At 40.7% G+C, this 20853-nt stretch overlaps 1 long non-coding RNA gene across 1 annotated transcript in view; it reads left to right on the top strand.

Annotated features, from left to right (window-relative positions):
* The window catches only part of LOC137167028 (uncharacterized), a 70315-nt gene that overhangs the window by 8173 nt on the left and 41289 nt on the right, over positions 1 to 20853 (top strand). The window lies entirely within an intron of this gene.

The following is a 20853-nucleotide window of genomic DNA, read 5'->3' as shown; positions in this document are numbered from 1 at the left end:
ACAAACAAAAATATAAAGGCAGCTATGTCTTTTTTCATCTCTCCAATGGAACCCACTATCTCCCAAGCATTAGGTTACATCTTTGGTTTTTAATCATGTGAAAACTTTTGCTCGTGAAAAGGGTGGAACTCACATTTACTCTAAATTCTTGTGGTATAGTGCTCCATAGCAGAGGGACAGCACAAGAACAAGACTCTCTTTCCTGCCACCATGAGTGTCCCTTGTGTGTCCCAACAGTTCCCTTGTGCCTGAATAGCACATTTGTTGTGGTAAATCATTGTTTGCCCAGGAATGTGGCCAATTCCAATTCAGCAATTTAAAAAGTAAAGCCAGGCCGTGGAACCTGATCTTGTATTTATTGGGGAGTCAATGTATCACATGGTGTAGTAGGATAATATGGCCCATTTCAGCAGAGAGGAAGTCGATTTCAGGGAGGAAGCTGCAAGTTCTATGAGGGCTGGGAGCTGAGAAGGCTGAGGGGGAACAAGAGGTTCCTGAGAAAAGGTAAAGATGCTGTAACACCCCCACTTCAGCAAAGCAGTTCAGTGTGTAGCCATACCATGTGGTGGGAGTAGTCCCATTGTCTTCAAAGGGACTACGCACATCCTTAAAATTATACAAATACATAAATGCTTTGCTAGACTGGGCCTAGGATTGGAGGATTGTTTTCAGAGCCTCCCCAAACCTTACTGTGTTTGGACACTACAACAATCACTCATTGTCTCTATGAAAATTGACAAGCTGTATGAACAAACCAGACTCCCATGGAAAGGGAATTGCTTTCCCTGTCTCAAACTATGTATAAATCTGCTTTCTTTTGTTTTCCTAACAGTGAAATTTTGCAGTTCTTTAACTGGATCTTCCATTGTAAAGTGACCATTGTCTGGCAGTCTTATTTTTCAACAGAGAATTGAAAGTTCAGTTGTTTTATATAACCTGGTATCTGCATGTGGTGGGGTCCCACTCTAATGGAACTCCCTCGTCCTAGGGTTTTCCTTTCATCTTCAGACAAAATCACAAGCACAGCCTGAGTGAGTGCTCACTGCAGGCAGGTGGTTAGGAATCTTCCTGAAAGGCCACCTGTCCCATCTAGCACTCTTCACCTTTTTAAATCTATTCTAGACAGCCAGCTGCCTAAATGACAGGATGAGTGAGCAGACCAGCTCAGCACTTCCACACTTGGCCCTAGAGTCTGACACACTGTCACAGTTCACTTTAACAAGGGGCAATGTAGTTTTCCATCAGGATTCTTCATTTTTCAAAAGGAAATTGTTTGGGAACATGGTTTTACCACAGAAAGTTCAGCATTTGTTGTTCTCTAACCTGTTTTTTAAAAAAAACAATTTTCTTTCCATTCACATGGCCAGCAGCAAAGTGCCACCTCCCACCATCGAATGGTTCTCAAGTTTTTTTTTTGCTGGGACCCCCTTTGAAAATATTTCAGGCTGTGATGACCCCCCTCTCTCCCCAAAGTGATGACCCTGCCCATGCCATGCCATCCTTACCAGCATGCACAGGGGGATGACAGCTCGCAACCTCCCCCCATAATAACTTCATGACCCCCTGAGGGGTCATGACCCCCCAGTTTGAGAACCCCTTGAAGCAGAGCAGCACTGAACCTCACAATAGGCTGTCTGACAATTCTCCTCCATTGTTACATGCAGTGTTGTAGCTGTGTTGGTCCCAGGATATTAGAGAGACAAGGTGTTTTTTTGTGTAGCTTGAAAGCTTGTCTCTCTCATCAACAGAATTTGGTCCAATAAAAGACTTTTACCTCACCCACCCTGTCTCTGTAAGCCTCCTCCATTGAAATTTCCTGGGGACTGTGCATACTAACGAGCAGAGTAATTGTCTCAAATTTCCATCTACTCCTGCTTCTGCAGGTGAATCACAGCCCCTTCCTTAAGGTATCAGACTGCTATGTCACTTCAACACCTGTACCCTCTTCAATATGGAGGATACAAAAGGGTGTGGGATATCATTGTCTGTAGTATAATCAAGTTTGTAGTTGATGCAGTGTATGCATAACCTTGGAACAACAAGCACTGTACATAAATGATTTCATAGTCACCACAAGCTGCTTGAAAAAAACTAGCAATCTCAGCCTTGTGTTATTTTACTTTTTCCACTATTTTGGTTGGTTTGTTTTAATGTCAGTCCCTCAGTGAAGTCTCATCTTTCAGTTGGCTGTTCCTTAGTGACAAACATCCTGGAAAACATACATGCATGAAAGCCAGTCCTTCTACAAGTCCCATTTGACTGTGTGTTTAAAAAAAAAAAAAAAAAAAAAAAAAAGCCCTTTGCATCAACAGTGAACTTATATGTTCATACTTAAGGTTTTAGGACACTCGCTTAGAGAGGTGAATCCTCCTGCCTGATTCATAGGTATGGGGGCCTTCTGATAGCAAAGTCAGTGAGTTTCTGGTACATGAGAAAGGAGGTACTGGGTAGATTTTCTGCAAACAAGGGTGCCTTTGTCTGCTTGGCAGAGGTCAGATTGGTGTGCAGGAGCTACTTGAGGTTGAGGCAGAACTGGATTCTTTACTCTCTTTTCCCTGTGGTGTGTGGGGGAGGGAGGAAGGGGTGTGTGTGTATGTGCACACTAAGGCCATAGAGGCTACACTAGCCATTGGCCTGGAATAGCTTCTGTGGAATTGCTCTATTGCTGGTTCACTGCAGATCTCCCCAATGCTCAGCTGAGATATTCAGGCTAGATACTGAGGAGTAGATGTGTCCCAAAGAGAAAAATTAATATATTAGCAGTAGGAAAATAGTTTTCTGAGTGAAAAGCATCTGTCCTGCCACCAGTTCTCAACCAGGGGTACACATACCTCTGGGAGGGTACACAGACGTCTTTGAGGGGGGAAAAATTCATTTAGATATTTGCCTAGCTTTACAACAGGCTACATAAAAAAGCACTAGCAAAGTCACTACAGAGTAAAATTTCATACAGACAACAATATTTATACAGTATTCCAACGGATTTATTTTATACTTATATGGTAAAAATGAGAAATTTTTCAGTAACAGTGTGCTGTGACACTTTTGTATTTTTATATCTGATTTTTTTTTAGCAAGTAGTTTTTAAAATGAGGTGAAACTTGGAGTACGCAAAACAAATCAGACTCCTGAAAGAGGTACAGTAATCTGCAAAGGTTGAGAGCCTGGGCCCTTTGCTACTATGCTTCAATCTCTTTAATTCAGTAAAAATTTAGGAAAAGTCCCAGATCCAAATTTGAGGGCCAAATTTGTGTAAGGAGGTCATTATCCAAAAATGTGTGACTAGACTGGTGTATGCAGGTGGGTGCCTAATATCTGGGTCAGTGCCCACAAATGGCTACCGGGTTAGCTGAACTGCAGTCCCCTCTGGGTCTCTTGGAATGCACCATGAAGGCAGGTGTGCTCTTCCCAATTAACAGTCCAGTCACTGTTCTCTTAACGACTCTGAGGTGTTTTAGGGTGTGGCTACACTAGCACTTGTATCAGTATAACTTATGTTGCTCAGGGGGTATGAAAAAACACAGCCGAGTGACAGAAGTTACACAACAGAAGCACTGGTGTGGACAACATTATGTCAGCGAGAGAGCTTCTCCCGCTAACTTAGATACCACCACTCATGGAGGTGATTTTATTATGCCGACGAAGGGAGAGCTCTCTTCTGATGGCTCTTGCAGCAACACAGCTGCATGGTACATCTGTGCTACTGCAAGCTCTGTAGTGTAGACATGGCCTAGAGGTGCCTTATCTCTAGTACTTGTTTCATTTCAGCTTGTTTTTCCTAGCAGCCCTCTTTGACTTAATTTCATAGAGTCAGACAGACAACATCCCTTACATCCCTAATCATGCAGCATACATAGTGTTCACCAATTAATACTAAGCGGGCCCACATCCTTCACAAGCACTCCTGCTCACATTTGCCAAATAAATTTGCAAAGCTTCCCAGATGCAACAGCCCGTGGTTTCTGTCTCAAAGGATAAAGATGAGCGTATGATCCATAACATTTACTCCATGTGGATTGACTAATATCTGCCACTCCACATGGAGAGGAGAGCAGGGTTATCTTCATAGTATGAGTCTCTGAGTGCTATTTGGCAATGCTTGATCCTGCCACAGGAAGTCATTTTTTGGATACTAGGCAGGTCACAGGTGAACTGTACCTTGAGGTAATTTCGCAATACATAGTGGTACCCTAAGCATGTCTGGTATTTCACTAGGAGGACATCTTTAACTTTAAAACAATGGTCACTCTGTTTAGCAAATCCCCCAAGTGCAAGTTATGTTTGCCTTGTATCTAATTTTTGTGCATGCAGCGTAATTCCCCTTTTGTTTTCTCCTTTAAATGGGATTAGTTAAGAGTTCTTTTGGAGTGGAGAATGCTGCTTAATTGACTTCTCTTTCTATGCTGTTATCATGAATAAATTGAGAGTAATGATTGGGATATTCTGCTGGTTCTCCATCAGTCAGGGAAAGGGGTTTTGTTGGCAAACTTCATTTTAAAAACAGTCTCTTCTAAGAGCAGAATATTCAACAGGACAGATTTTTACATAAATAATGCGTTGAATTTATTATAGATGCTTTCAGGGGGCCGTAGGGGATTTCCCATTTGGAATCACAATTTAAGTGATGAGATGCTGAGAACACTGCAACATGCTAGCTTTTCTGTTTGGAAGATCCTGTCCTTTGGGGTCCTGCTGTGTGAGTTGATGTAGAGTCTGTATGGCTTTAGGTTTTTAGCTGCAGAAGGAGAATCTTATGTTCTAGCATTTTATCTCTGAGCTTATTATGTTAGTTAATTGTGAAAATGGAATGAAGTATGAAACATAACCCTGAAAAAAAAAAACCCCACTGTAACAAGCAGGTATATTTTTTCAGAGATTGTTTAACCAGAGAGGAGTTTTGTTTTGATTTGAATAGAAGAAAATCTGCATTTCAACTCCTGGGGAGTTTAAAAAAAATTCTTGTATTGTAAATATTACTGGAATATACAGGTATGTTATTCTTTCCTTTCATTTTCAATAACATATCTACATTCTATTTAGATTGTAAATTCTTTGGGGTAGAGACCATCTTTTTGTTCTTTGTTTGTGCAGCATCTAGCACACTGGGGTCCTGGCACTAGATGCTCTCACAATATAAATAATTAATATTAATAATCTGAGTGAAGGTGGCACCAGGGATATAGAATAATTATATCTAGTGGACAAAACCATGTGGTAGAGCGAGAAGTATGTTATTTATTCTGAAATATTTGGTTGCTCTTTCCCACTTCCTTTCAAACTGGTTTGAGTTCCATGTTGCTCTTGCCAAAGCTTGCTTCAGTATGTGCCTTCCTGTGACCAAGAAAGGGCACAGCCTACTTGTGATATCGTCATCCAAGTCTGATGTGTACACTCTAAAAATTATCGTTCAAAATGGCAGCTGGATTCTGACCCTCTTCTGCCAGCAGAAAAGCCAGCAGCAAGCTCCAATTTTGCCTGTTCAAAGCTGTCCTTTACATGGGCCAATGTTAACTTCAGTGTGTAAAGGTTTCTGCACAGAAATGGTTATGTACTGCAGTCTGTACGTGCATAAGGACTTCAGTGCATAATAACTTGTGCAGAGCAGTCTTTACACACTCAAGTCCTTATGCCCCTAAGGCTTCAAAGAATTAAAAAAACCAAACCACCAGAACTAGTGACTGTCTCCACAGCAACTGCAGTAAAAGACATTATCCTCAGGCAAAAATAGTTTCTTTGATTGTGCATATTGCCATTGGCCTTTGGTTTCAGGCAATATACCATAGAAACTATTTTTATCCCTGGGCAATACTGCTATTATCCTTTACCAGTAGGCATTAATGGAATATGCTGATAGGTTATCTGAAGTCTACAGATGAGCTCCACGGCTTCTCAGGACAAAGACTCATTTTCAGTGAAGAAAGATGAAAGTGTAGCATTGAGAGGACTGGAGAAGATGATCAGGGTGCAAGACAGAGCAGTGTGCAAATTTAAATTCAGCAAGGAATTTAAGCACTTGCGTCACTTTAAACATTAGACCTCCTGTAGGCTTGAATGGGACTGTTATGGAGGCCATTTGTCCAGTTTTAAACGGGACAGTCCTCTTTTTAGATGGTTTGTCCCCCATCTGGTACTGAGACAAAACTAGATGTGGTTTTGTCTAGGTGGGGGCTGCCATTTTTAAGCGCGCACCACTCCAGCGTGACCTTGCATGAACCATGCGTGCAAAGTCATACTGATGGGGGTGGGGTGCTCTTAAAAATTGTGCCTCCCCATATGCCATAACCTTGCACACCCCATGTGTGTAAGGTCATGTTGGAGGGGGTGGGCCCCATACCATTGCTGAAGTACCAGAATGTCCGGTATTCCAGGAATGTGCAAGTGGCCACCCTAGCCTGTGCACATGCTGAAATTACATACTTGCTTAAGTACCTAGCTGAACAGGGACCATAGTAATGATCTACCTCTAAATTACAAAGCAGTTGCTAGTGCAAGAGTTACAGTATTTTCTAACATTATGCATTTGGGGTGTCGGTGTCAGGCAAGGAAGGAGACACAAGACCATCAAAGATACTAAAGAACTTTGGTGAAAACTAGTGATTGCACAGAAGAGCAATTGTTCTTCCTCTCAAAGATATTACTGGCCTTAGAAGTTAAATCCAGAATTTAGAAAGTACTTGCCTGGGCTCAAAAAAAATTTAAAAAATCCTCTCTGTATTAAAGGGATATTTTTAAAGCCTTGTATCTCTGTGTGTGCCCATATAGCACTGTGATGTTACTTCCCCCAAGTGCTGATTCATCTGTTTTTTGCAGAGCTGGAAAGAGCTCATGATGGCAATAGGCATCATGTCCAGGTTTTTTTAGGATAGGCCCATTTTTGAGGTAGCTGTCCTGGGAAGTCTTTAAGGTGCTCAATATGCACTACCAGCTGTCCAGTTTTATGGGCTCAGGATCATCCTGGATGTTTTGGGTTTTTGTACTTCAGAAGTGGCAACCCTAGATGGATAACCTATTGAGTAAGATAGTGGCACAGGTAGCAAAATATACATTTTGCCTTTAGTAATTGGCAGCCCAGTAGTTAAACTAATACTGTTGTAAAGCAAAGTATAAGCAGATTGATGTGTGTAAATCATCTATCTTGAAACTAAATTGAACTCTCGAAGTGTCCTGTCCCCGTATGCACCACATATTTTACATAACTTGGGATAGATACTTTGGAGGCTGTCTTTACTTCAGTTATTCCAGGGTCTGGAAAATGGTGGGGGATCTCTCAAGGATGTTACACCATCCTGGGCTATAGGCCTCCCAATGCCTCTTGGTTAGGATGCAGTATTGTACCCTAGAAAGGTTTGTCCCCAATTGGTTTGTTCATATTTAATATGACCGTTCTGCAATTTTGTGCAGGTGCTCAGAAGTTAAAAGCAGCCCTTTCTCCATAGCCTTGCACCTTGTGTGCTCCTTTACCTCTGGGCAAAATGAATGAAATGCAGGTGTTAAATGCTACCAAATCATCTGTGCACTCCCTTGACTAAAGTATAAATGACAAAGGTGCAAAGCAGTGCAGAATCAGTCCATTGTTCTCTAAAGTTTAAACCTTGAACAACTGCCCTGTCTGCCCAAGATTACTTGCAATCTGCTGTGCTGCCTTTTCACTCAACTCACAAACATCTCTGCTTTCATTTGTTCTGGAAAAAAAACAAGGCCATCACACAGTGTATAAGGAGATTGATTGATTGGTCTGATGATTTTTTTGATTATGCCTGGGAGCTGCCGGCATGTGCAAAAGCATCTTATTAGGTGTGATCAGGCAAGTAAATTGTCCCTGCCCTTAAGCATGCTACAGTAATTAACTCTAATACTAACAACTAAAAGTTAATCACAGTCTTTGCAAATGCAATCTTATCCTCCACATGCAAAACCTTTTTTAACAGGGGCTTCAAGGTGCTACCCTTTGCAATTGAGAGTTTACACGAAGTTCATTTGAAATGGGTATTTCCTACTAGTAAGAATGTTCTAATGATTATTTTCTAATTACATTACATTTAAAAAAGGTTAATGATGACATTTTAATGGCTTCAGCTCACATTGATATTCTGAGGACACACTTTAGCTCAGCCACTTGTGATTGAAAAGGATGTTTTTCCAATTAGGGAACCTCTTTTTGAGGGCTCCTAGTAAATGACATCCATTTCACTGAGGGGTGTGGACTGGAATATAATTGCTTTCCCTTTCTCCCTGATTCATTACAACAAGAATATGTCATCTCTTATTTTTATTAAAATTTAAAAATGTATCTTAATGCAACACTGATGCTCTAATGTGAAACATGCAAAAGTCAAGGAATTTCATAAATTAAGATTCTCAGTTACTTGAACTAATCCTATGTTTCAGATATGAGACAAATTTTGGCTGGTACCTCTATGCAAATCCTAATGAAATCAGTTAGAATTGTGCATGTATACCTGAAGACAGGCTAGGCTCACTAGATACACTGAACAGCATAGCTGGTAATCAAAAATATTCCATGCCTTAGGTGTGTTGTGAGCAAGTTAAGGTTGCTATGAGAATTTTATTTCCCAAGTTAAATGTTTGAAATTGTAACCTCAGTATTAAATTTAACATAAGTTTTTGTATGTAGTTTCTTTAAAAGAGAAAAGACACTTAAAAAAATCAGCAAGTCCCCACTATTTGATTGCAGGGGGATCCCCAGTTGAAAGACAAGGTTCTCTACTCCTTCCTAAGGTGCTATGCCCTGCTAGCAAGGGGTGGGTGATGGAGAGGGGAAGGCTGCAGCCCTACTGAAAATGTGGGATGGGGTGCTGCACAATGTACAGGAGTTTAGACGAGTGGGTTACAGCTCGACATTAAGATGAGACTATTGCACTGCATCTGCCCTTGTTGTATTCAATAGACTTCTATTTCCACATCTGTCACTTAGAACACTTTCCTGAACACTAGATTCACTGTAAGAGAAATGAGATAATTGTTTCTTGAAGCACCTAACAACTTGCTGTAAACAGCAGTGCAATTTTAAGAGTAATTTGTTTAATCTAGTTATAAGAAAATAGATGTTCTGCATGTTTAGATGAGTGTATATTACATTTTAAAACGATTTTTAAGTGCAGTGTTCTTTACTGAAATGTCACAGAACAAGTAAAGCGACAAGGTGGTTGATATTACCCCACCTGCCTTGTCTGGTGGGTGGTATTACCTCACTCACTTTATCTCTCTGATATCCTGGAACTGACACAGCTACAACACCACTGCAAAACAAGTAACTAATTTTGGTAGGAAATGTTTAAACAGAGAATACTTGGTAACAGAAACAAGAATATTTAAAATCCAGGGAGTGTTTTATTTTCTTAAAGCAGTCTGTGGTTTGCCTTTGTAATACTGTTCAAATTGTATTTCAGTAGAAAGGAGCTCTCTGTTAGGACAAAGGGGGTAGAAATGCTGTCCAGAAAGTCCCCAGGAACCTAACATCTGCTAGAACTGAGATGCTTGTTAGCTGACTTTGGAAGCAGTGGAGCCTGCAGCTGATCAGTTCTGGCTGTATCAGAAGGTCTAACTGCAGTGAATAGAATTACTATAGATGGTTTCATAGGATAAGGAGAGATAAATGAGCCAAACAAAAAGGCCTGCAGAAAATTGAATAAAAACCAGACAGAGTGTTCAAGTAAAACTCCCAGCTAAAATCTACTGCAAAGAAAATAATGAATCTGTTAGATCAAACCAGGGTCACTAAATGTTATTGCATTCAAATACTGTTTACATTTTTTCTTTCTAGAACACATGGAAAGAGACTGTAACAGTATGTAATAAACCATGCTCATTGTTTATTTTGGTTTTGAAGGATATTTAATAATTTGTTCTAATAATAGGATAAGATTTAAGTGATTGCACATCACACTGCAAAAATATTCATATAATGAGCTCTGCAGACGTGCCATTGCCTAATGGCTTCTGTTTTGTCATAATAAGATAAGACCCACCGTCTTGCAATATCTTCTCTTAATAGAGATTCCATGATTACAGAGGTTCCTGTAAGGCAGAGGCAGATTTTCTTGAAAATTAGTGGTAATGAATGGTTTTCTCTAAATTAAAAAAAAAAAAAAAAAAAAAAAAAAGAAATCTCAATTCCAATACAAGATGCATTTTAAAAAAAAAAATCAGAAAAAGATGATCCTCAAACTCATAATGAACTGTGATATTGGATAAGAAACACACAAGGCACACAGTCCTCAGTCATGTGAAGAACCAATGCCTAGGGTTCAGAAGTCAAAATAATTATGTCTTAAGGCTGCTCTAACTTCTGCCAGTGGCTGGGATGGCACTCAACTAGCCCATGATTGGGAGCTACAAAACATTCCTTTATACCTACTCTTTGTCTTCCCCAGCTGCGTCAATCATATCACAGGCAGACTAAGGATCTGGCCCCAAATCTAATAATAATATCTCATGTTAAACTTGCCAAAATGAGGAAAAAAATCAGAAATGGATTTTGGGGGCATACAGAATCTATTTCAAATTATTTTCCTCATCAGTGAGAATCTCCCATCAGGCTCTCGTTTAATGGCTCTTTCCTTTAACAACTGTGACTTAAAATGCAAAATGGCCATAATTTTTTAAAAAATTAAACCTTGCTAAAGCAAAATAAATTTCCCACACCAGTTACAAACCATTTTGCCTCCTCTGCCAAAGATATAATGGGTTTCTTACACTGAACACTTTTTTGTGTGCTCCTTCTTTTAGTTACCAACTTGGGGTGGGGGAAGGAGGAATTCAGATTTCTTGCCCAAATTATGATACTTGTATGAAGGATGATAATTATGATAGGACCTTCCATCAACAAGCCTATTAAGACTTTTCTGAACTTTTAATACAGAGGAAACATATTTTCCTCCTATCAGAAAATCACCTGCTAATTTAATCTTTCAGGAGCCCACCCGTGCAACCTCCTCCTCCCATTCCCCGTCTCGTTAATTTCTGGTCCCTGTGATGTGTGAGGGAGTGAGCTGTGTGAGTCTTTGGTAGTGGTCAGCTGAACTGTGGATAGCTGGAAAAGAGGGGGAACTCTTCAATACGTTATTTGCCCGTCCTTCATTCCACTACATATCAACTTTTAACAGGTCTCTCTGCAGCACACTCCAACATGTAGCAGATTTATCTGGACTCTCTGGAGGACATGGGATACAGGGCATCAGACAAGAATATACTATATTTACTCATTTCGTGATTTGTTTTATCCTTTCTCTTAGATGTTACTAAGATCCTTCACATTGTTATGCTATGGTGATGGGTGCTACAGAAGCCTGAAATAAAGAGAATATTTTATTCTTCCCTTTGAGATCCAGGGTGATGCTTAGGATTACATCCTTTTATTATTTTTCCACCTCCCAACCCCTCTTTTAAATTAGAACGAGTTAGTGGAGTGGGAGGACGGGGATGGAAATCAATAACTTACCTGGAAATAAGCAAAAAACATCCCAATGATCTCAGTCAATCCCATCGCCTGGTGCCCTCACCATTTCTTTCTGGTAGCATGGGAACCCCTCCCTGATGCACATACCTTTTTGTTATATTACACTCCAGACTCCTCATTTGAGATCATGCTTATCTAAAATTAGAAGTCATCTCTGCTAAACAAGCCTGCTTGGCAGTTGATTTTAGAAATGCTGCATATCCACAAATTCTATAGAGGTGCTGATGCTCAGCATCTCTGAAAATCAGGCCCATGAGCCTAAATCCACAAAGGGATTGTGTTGTAGTTCCGAGTGTCACAAACTCTAATTTTTAGGTGCCTAGAACATCACAGGAACAACTCTGCCGTCTACAAAGCCTGAGTTAGGCTCCCTGTCCAATGAATGGGAAGAGATAGGCACTTAAGAATGCAATGCCCAAAAGCCAACATGCTAGGCAGGGAGCCACCTAAGTTAGCCACTGGGAGAATCTGGAGAGGGGTGTGTCCTAAGCATGGGCAGTGCATGTACTCCCGCTTTGGGAAGGCTAGCCCCATACCCTGCCCCTTCTGCCCGAGGCCATACCCCACCTCGCACACCGGCAAAGCCCCCCCTCAGCACCAGCTGGTGTGGAACAGTCCCCGTCCATCCAGAGCAGCCCCTGGCACCTGGCTGAAGCGAAGCAGCCCCAGCTGGCCCACTGGTGCCTGGAACAGTCCCGGCTGGGCCGGCCTGGCAGCACCTCCATTATGAGCGATGGGAAGAGGTGGGGCCACAGCCCATGTTTCTAGTGGCACAACAGCTACACCAGGGAAGGCTAAGCCGGGCCTTTGATACCTGCCACCTATAGTCCTAAGCCCCTACCTTCTTGTGAAGATAGGTGCCTGCCTCTGGCCTGGACTTAGGCACCTAACTCAGTTAGTGATCCACAACTGAGAAACCTTCTCTTGGAGTCAGGCAACTTAGGTGCTTACATTTGTTTCTTGTAAGAATGAATTCGGCTCATTTCACACAATGGATGGTGATGGTGATACCTCTTGTATAACTTTTAGCTCAGTGGTTAGGGCACTCACACGGGATGGGAGAGATTGAAGTTCAATTCCCCCCTCTGGCAAAGGGGGGAAAAAAGATTTGAACAGGTGTCTCTTGCCTGTGGGATATTCTGATGTGTAGCTGCTTCAGTCTTGCCTTTTGAAGCTGTTCCACAGTAGGAAAAAAATGCACTGCCTAAGAGACCTGGTGCAGCCACTGCTCTCCCCTGTGAATCGTGGGGGAAGAAGTCTATGACTACTTTGCCCATTGTAGTTGTTCATATAGCACCAACTACTGTGGCATAAAGCTTCTCTCTCCTGCTGCTGCTGCTGCTGCCTCTGGCACCACTGCTCTTGGTGAGGAATGGGAGGAGCAGGAGGGATATAGCTGGTCTGTACATTTCCCTGTTGCTGCTGCCTACTTTAAGGTTTCTTTAAATGGAAAAAACCGGAATGGGGAGGGGGAAGCCTTTGCAGGGTCAAATTATAAACAGTCCAGAAGTGCTCTCTTGAACCAATGGTTCCCCTAATTCACAGGAAGGGGCTGGATCTGCGAACAGCCCACACCAGTGTATGTAATACCGCAGAGCAACTTCTCTTACAGTCCTTGTGGTATTCACTAACTCACTCCAGCTGAGCACAGCCACAATTCTCTCATGTCTGGGTACCCTGGCAATCCTTGAATGGGATACTGTCAGCTGTAGCCTTTCTCGCTGCTCAAGGCAAGTGTTCTAACCCTCTCTTTGCCAGCCATATGATTGGGGTCTATACACTGCATCACGACAGTGTGCTACTGGAGTTGTATTAAATTCTTCAGAGAGATAGCCAAAGATGCCTTGATACCCCTTTGAATCTTGGTTGCAATTTTAAGATACAGTAGAAAGGAGTATGTTGTATCCCTAGGAGTCAGCAAGATCATAAGAGTTCTGTAAGGTCTGGAGAATCTCTCTATTTTTTTAAGAGACCTGCAGCCAGGGAAGGCATTTTTATGTCTCAAATAGCAGCAATGGATGTAATTCTCATTGTTATTCCAGGAAATATCATCTCTAGAAGTGGTCTCTTTCTTCTTTCCCTCTGCCATTTCTTTTTCCCTCTCTCTTTTTTCCCTTCATTTTGTCTCCTGCCCTTTATATGTCTTCCCATCTCACCCCTCTTTCTTTATATACAAGAGCAAATGTGGCTGTCCCTCAGCTGAGAATAAATTCAAAAGAAAGACTCTACTGCTGCTCCATCGAGTATTGATGCTCACCTTGACCCTTTTCTGACTCACTGGCTGTTCAGAGATGCTTCACCATGCGGCATGTTCTCATCTCAGTGTTTGAGGAGATAAGCAAATGTTTCAGCTGTATAGCCAGATCAATCATAGATTGATCATAGATAAGCCATTCTGATCTGAAGCAGAATTTATCTGAATTTTCAGTTGTAAAATGCAGCCATCATTAATAAAACACTATATAAAATTTCAGTAGGCATACCTGAAAAAGTGACTGTGTCAAAAGCTCATGTGCAATTGCTTTATTTAAGGACAGCTAAGAAAATATCCAGAGATCCGAGTCTTTCACACAAAATTCGAAGCACAAACAAGAACAAATCCCCTGCAGGATTAGGCAAATACAAGTGGTTATCATGTAGTGTGGAATCACAGCATTTCTTCTGAAGAGACATCTACTCTTTTTTCTTCTGTTCATGCGGTAATGTAGTCCAATGTATAGGGCAGCACGTGGGTGTGTGGTTCAATTCTTGGCTGTGTCACAAAACTGCTATATGATTTCAGGCAAGTCACTTCTCTTTTCTGTGCCTCCCCCCACCCCCTTCATTTGTCTTCTCTGTTTAGGGTGTGTCTGTACTGCAATCCGGAGGTGTGATGATAGCATGTGTAGATGTACTTAACTGAGCTAGGATCACAGCTCGATCAAAGTTAACTCAGGTATGTCTAGCCATGCTGCAATCTGACCTCCTGACTGTGGTGTAGATGTGCCCTAAGAGTAGATCTATGCTGCAGGTTGGAGGTGGAATTTTCAGCTCAGGTGGACATATGCGTGTGAGCTCGCCACAGCAGCAGGGCTGGCAACTGAATAATACTGCACCTAGGATTTTGGATAGGATTGTACTCAGGCAGCTATCCTGGGCCACAACAGTTATACTACTATATTTAGTGTGCTAGCTGAATCAAAGCTACTGTGTTTATCCACCCAATCTGGAAATTACATCTCTAGCTGCATTCTAGATGTACCGTTAGATTGTAAGGTCTTTCGGGGAGGTACTGTCTTTTCCTATGTATTTGTATGGTGCCTAGGACAATGGGCCCTGATCTCTTTTGGGCCATACTAAATAATAATAGTAATTGTATTTGTGAGAAGGAACACAAAGTTATGATTCAGGTCACATTCTTGGGCTTTGATCTGTTGCTATGGATCACTAAACACAGGGGTCTATCCTTGTGTTTTGGAGGCAATGGCTTCTTGCATAGAACATTTTCTTCTATGCTGTATTTGTAATGCACGCTTTGGTCTAATTTTTAGGAACCAAAAATTTTAGTGAGTGCACTGAAACCCTGTTCAAAGCATGCTTAATTATGACAATTTGAATGTCAAATTTTGTTAGCAATTTCATTGCTTATAGTTTTATCAGAAGAAGTCGCTTACAATAATTGGAGATGGAGGGTGGAGCTGGAGATTGTAGCTACAGCTGGAGTATCCCATTTTTGTTTTCTCTTTCAGCACTGATTCCTTTTTAAAATTGTTCAGCTGTGCAGAATGTAGGCAAGAAAAGCAAAAAACAACCCTCTACCGTCTCTCCAGTTAGGGATTTAATTGTCATTTGCATAGATGGTGCTTCTAAGCATAAGATATTCTTCTGCAAGAGGAACATGACATTACAGCAGATTTCCCAGTAGTGCAGACTCCACTTACTAAAACCTGTCAATAGTAAAGGTCACAAGAAAGCATTTGGATGTTTAAGTGCTCAAAATGGATTCATCCTATAACCTTGAGTACTGACTATATAGATGAGAGGGGGGGGACTAAATATCAGCTCTAAAGTTGACTGATCCATGAGTTTTTGCTTGCAAGAGCAAGGCATTTAAAGAACAGTAGTGGGATGTGGTATTTACACATACTAATAGTGGCTGCAGATTTCCTGGTGCACTAATCAGTATGCAGTGCTTGTCACTGTTTTGGGGCTCTTTTTCCCGCAGTGTATTTGGGATGGAATTGTACTGTAGATCTGACCTGCTAGCTGGCACAGTGCACTCAGGAAGACTTGGATGTTAAGGGTTAGTAAGCCTAGCTGCCTGGAACCATTCCGAAGATGAGCAATAATTTTATCACTAATTGACCTTTCCATTCTAAGTGCACTTTATCATTTGCTTAATCAGGTCTCCTAGTCAGATGTGAAACTGCAGATGGGTTACTAGTATGTTACACTCTGCTATTTTACAGAAAAATTGCAATAAATCTACAGTTACGTTTCAGCCCAAAGACTTGTGATGTAGTGTCCCAGTTGCCTGCTTAAATCTCAGTGTGTTTGGGCAGCTCAGTGATTTCTTTGACATGTTCTGATCTGCTGTCTTTCTTATATGGCCTCTCAACAGGTAAAGTGACAACATGTTGTGGATAAAAACTGAGAAAACAGTGGAAAGGGAAACCAGAATGCTGGCTTTCTGAATGTTGCAGTTTCTATATTTCGAGTTTTCTTACAGGTGCTCTAAAATCATGTGGATCTTCAGACATTTTTCTGGTTTTCCCTGTCCTTGGTTTAAGTTTTTCAGACAAGATTTTTTTCTGACCAAATGTGATTTGGAGGTGCTTGCTGAAGTGAACCTTGGTAGTGACCTACATAATAAAGAGTTCTTTTTACTGAGAGCTGACTCAGGTTATCATCAGCAGTGTGTCTCAATTGATGCATAGCCCTTGATGAAGATAAAGTGGTTTGGTCTGCAATGTTATTAGTGCCACTGGTAACATGGGTGATAGTGCTACATCTCTTGGCATTTACAAGTGAAACAAAGTGTTATGCCCTTCACTTGTGACTATGAGGACAATGAGACTTGAAATGGCTCTTGGAGCCAGAATTGGTTCTGATGTCAGGGCTAAGTAATTAATTGGAGTTGATCTTGTATAGAAAGTTGAAAAATGCATAGATGTTGATTAAAACTGCATTCCTTGCAACTTTTTATGCAGGTGCCTGGAAATTATTGCTGTGGCTAGTAATACAGCAGCCTGAAGCTGTTATGAGACAGTAGTACAGAAGCCAGTTTTGTGACCCAAATCTTTCATATTTTGATACCTTTTAGGTGTCAAAAATATAATTCTATTAACTACTGTGTAAAATACTAAGATCAGATGGGGTTGTGAATGTAATGATCACAAGCAAAATGAGATTGTAAACTCTTCATATGGTATCAGAGATCGGAGAAGTTTGGCAGAGACTTTCAATAACAAAATGAAATCTTATTAGATTGTAACTCAGAGCAGAAACCAGTGGAAGTATACTATTTCCATTTGCACTGGTAGAGATGCAGAAAATGTCAGTCACAAAACCAGAAAAAGCCAGATGTCTGGGACCCTGATTTATGGGGTTAAATGACTAGCTCCAGGGAGCTTGGTCTGTTTGATCAATAAGTGGAGTCTTTTGGGGACCAGTAAATACATCTGTAGCATACCGGACCCCCAAGTCTATAGAGCCATTGGATTTCAATGCCCACAGATCAGCCTTGGATAGTACTAGCTGTATTTTTTTTTTAAAGTAACTTGGAAAAACCTTTTAGTTTAGCTTTCTGTGTCTAGTCCTACCATGAGTTCATCTGAACATTATGCTGTAATACAAGTGTCCCAGACCTACCAAAGAAAGACCCAACTTTTCAGATGTGACTAGTCATTTTGGGTGCCTCAATTTTTGGGTGCCCAATGTGAGGCCTCTCTAGGGAGATTGAATTTCAGAACTTGCTCAGCACCTGCCCTCTGAAAAATCAGGCCTTGTTAACATGTTTCAAGTTGGGTACCCAAATGACTAGTCACTTTGGAAAATTTAAGACTGTGGCAGGGCATCATCCAATTCCTGTCTCTTCTCTAGCCACAAATTACTCAGAGACCTTCTTCTGGTCAAACACCATGGGCAATTTATTTACGGTGTTCTCCCCAAACCTTTACAAACTTGTGCAGCTCTGTATATATAGCAACATATAGGGCTTAACTCACTCAGCCAAGATGAGGAGAGACAGAAGGAGTCTTTCCTCTGAGATCTCCCCCTTGGCTTTGACTCTCCAGAGCCTGCCAGTCTCTCTCCTCCCACCCCACGCCCAACACCTTCCTGAGCTGATGAGTCTTGTGGTTCTCTCCTGCTCATTCCCAGTCTACCAATTAGGCATAGCTTTGCCCCTCACATTTACTCCGGGTCAGTTTAATTGGTGATCTAGTGGTCAGAGTGCTGGCACAGCTGCTGTTGCCCAGCACTCTTTCACAAGGACAAATAGTTTAAATTCACAAATCTTAAAACAGCTAACAGTCAAAGTCTTTAAGGGATATGAAGTATGTTATCTATGCTGAATATTTATCATTTTGGTGTGAATTTGGTGAATTAGTGTCCATTATAGTGTGATGATGCTATGGAGAGCTAGATGTAGTTCAGCTAAATGACACGTCCAGACATGCTTTACCAATGCATAGCATCAATTGTATATAATTTCCCCACTCTTCCTGTTCTGGATCTCTCCTAAATCATGCAAATGTCAACAGGTTTTGAGTATGGACAGTGGTTCACCAGGGAATGTGGGAAACCACCCAACTATTTCTTTTGTGATGAACCTAGTCTGAGCCTTGTTCACAATTTATGGCTGGTGTATGAAAACACAGTAGTACCTACCATCTGGTTTTATTGGGCAAAGTGTCATGCTTTGCTGTTAAAAACCAAAACAAAAGCTTGTTACAGTGAAAATACAGAATTTTGCAAATCTGTTGTAATGTGACATTTTTGCCCATTATAACTAAATTTTGATATAATTCCATTTATTTTACAAATTCCTTAGCCATTAAGGCTGAATTAAGGCTCTGTCCCTCTCAACTTACCCATCCTTGTCTCTTTACACACTTTCCTTTGTTATGTGAAAGATGCCAGCCTTAATGTCCTAACTGTTCATTTTATTCCACAAGTGTATCTTGCCTATATTTGGAATGCCTCCATTAGCTAGTCCACAAGGCCACAGTACCTTTTTCAATTCAGATGACCAGCTTCTGCCTATGCCTGTGAGAAACCCACTGGCTGATTATGGCAAGACTGTAACTTGGGGATAGTCTATCTTTACTAAAACACAGGGTTCTAGGGCATGTCTAATCAACATTTGTCCGTTATAATTATGTATTGTACCTTTTTTCCTTATCCTCTGTGCCTCTTTTATTTTAGAGGGTAAGCTCATCAAAACTGTAATTTTTACTTTTTTTTTTTTTTTGTCTGGACAGTGCCTAGCATGTTGTGGAACTGGAAAAAAAATAATGAAAAATAAAGTAATGTAAGTAGGCTTAAATCTCCCTTGCTAATTCTATAATCAAACCGCTAGACCTCAACTACACTTCAATTACCAAGGAGTCATTGGACCAGATTACAACACAGGTCTAATCTGTAGCATAGCCAGGATTTGTGCTGAAGTGGCTTTAACAATGTTCTTGAGCCAGTCTGGTCCAAGGCTTTAGCTTGATCAGGTAGCAGGGTTATATCCACATCAACAGGACAAATTGTAACTGTGTTGCAGCCAGGTACTTTAGATCTCCACATGTAATCAAGATTAGACCCTCACATATCACATGTTCTGAATAGTGCCAAAGAAGAAAGCACCTTAAGTACCTTGAAGCACTCAAGCAGCAATAGCAGCACTACAGTCTGAAGGAATTTTGAAGTACTACAGTCTTCAGCTTCCCTCTTGATGAGTGAAAGCAAGAATTGGCAGGTTAGGCCCCCTAGCTGCAGAAAAGGATTAGCAATTTGTAAAATTTTTAAAACTATTTGACATGATTTGAGTCAGCCCACCTTTACATTCCACAATGAAACAATGGGGCTGATCCTCCAATGCTTTGCATCTTATGTAGTCAGTGAGTTATGCATAGCCATTGTAGCTGCTCAGATAATATGCTGATGAGAGCCATGTAAGGAGTTGGATAAATTTATTTACATGCAAAGAGGAGTGGAAGAAGCTTTCATTCTGATATACAGTGGTGAAAATGACTGCACAAGAAGTAGAGAATCAGCTTATTATCTCTGATTACAGCAAGTAACTTGATATCAGGCTTCCTGGGCTATATTCCCAGGAACTGAAGCCCAAACAGTGAGTCATTGGCAGGAAGTGAATTAGCCTGTCTGTGCCTCAGTTTACCCATTTGTAAAATGGAACAATAAAATATAATCTACTAAAGAAGTACCTAAACTCTCCAGTTCCACTATTAATAAAACAGAGTAAAATCAAAACTTTGACGTTTGACTATAATTACTGTCTGGGTGTTATATTTTTAACAGCTTTTGAAATTCTCACATCAAACACAATGTTCTCTGACTCAGAGCAAAATAAATGATATACTTTCTCTGAGCCAAATAATGTACAATAAAAATCTATCAAATGTATGTTTGCTCAGAGAAAATATTTCACACAAACTAATCTGAAAAAAAAACCCAAAGCCCCTCAAATTGAACAATTGAAAGATACCTCAAAGGTATCCTAGGACATGCTTTTTCTATTTTTTTCACCTCAGTTAGCTGCTAATGTTGAAAATGACAGGTATGTGTCAAAATTGACAGATGAGGACTTTAAAAAAAAAAAAAAAAAGAAAAAGCCACAGCATGTGTGTTGGCAGGAAATGAAGGGTAAAAAAAGTGCTTAGTTGGAACCAAATCTTGAGGACTTTCCTTTGGTAAATATGCACTCAGTTCAGGGGGACTTTCCCTGAGTTAAAACTGCGTAAAGGCTTCAGAATTTGTCTTCTTACCCCCTTTTTAATTCTTTAATATTTACTGGAATAAATGGTAATCAAACAAAACAGCTGGCAAGTGGTGTGAATGGCTGTGAAGAATGCTTCTCCCATAGTCCAGCAGTCACAAACTTAAAATGTCAAGTCAGCCTTACTGGGTAAAGAGCCGATAATTAGCAATCAACAGAAACACGAGGACAGTTTTTATTAAAATTAAAGCAGTGGAGCAAACCAAAGAAGCCTAATGCTCTAGAGGCAGGGAAGGGTTGTCTATAATGAGTATGCTTTTCCTGGTAAAGTGGAAAGACCATTTCCTTTTCCAAACTGAAGCAACCATTAAAAAAAAAAAAAATCCCAGACCCTTTAAATTTAAAGTGCCCAAACATCCTGCAGATTACATCATTTTAAAGTAGA

The sequence above is a fragment of the Emydura macquarii genome, unplaced genomic scaffold (genome assembly GCF_026122565.2).
Source record: "Emydura macquarii macquarii isolate MOO-44397 ecotype Brisbane River unplaced genomic scaffold, CSIRO-AGI_Emac_v2 contig_2897, whole genome shotgun sequence".
NCBI lineage: Eukaryota > Metazoa > Chordata > Testudines > Chelidae > Emydura > Emydura macquarii.
The sequence above is the reverse complement of the archived record's forward strand: the minus strand, read 5'-3'. Positions and strand labels throughout refer to the sequence as shown.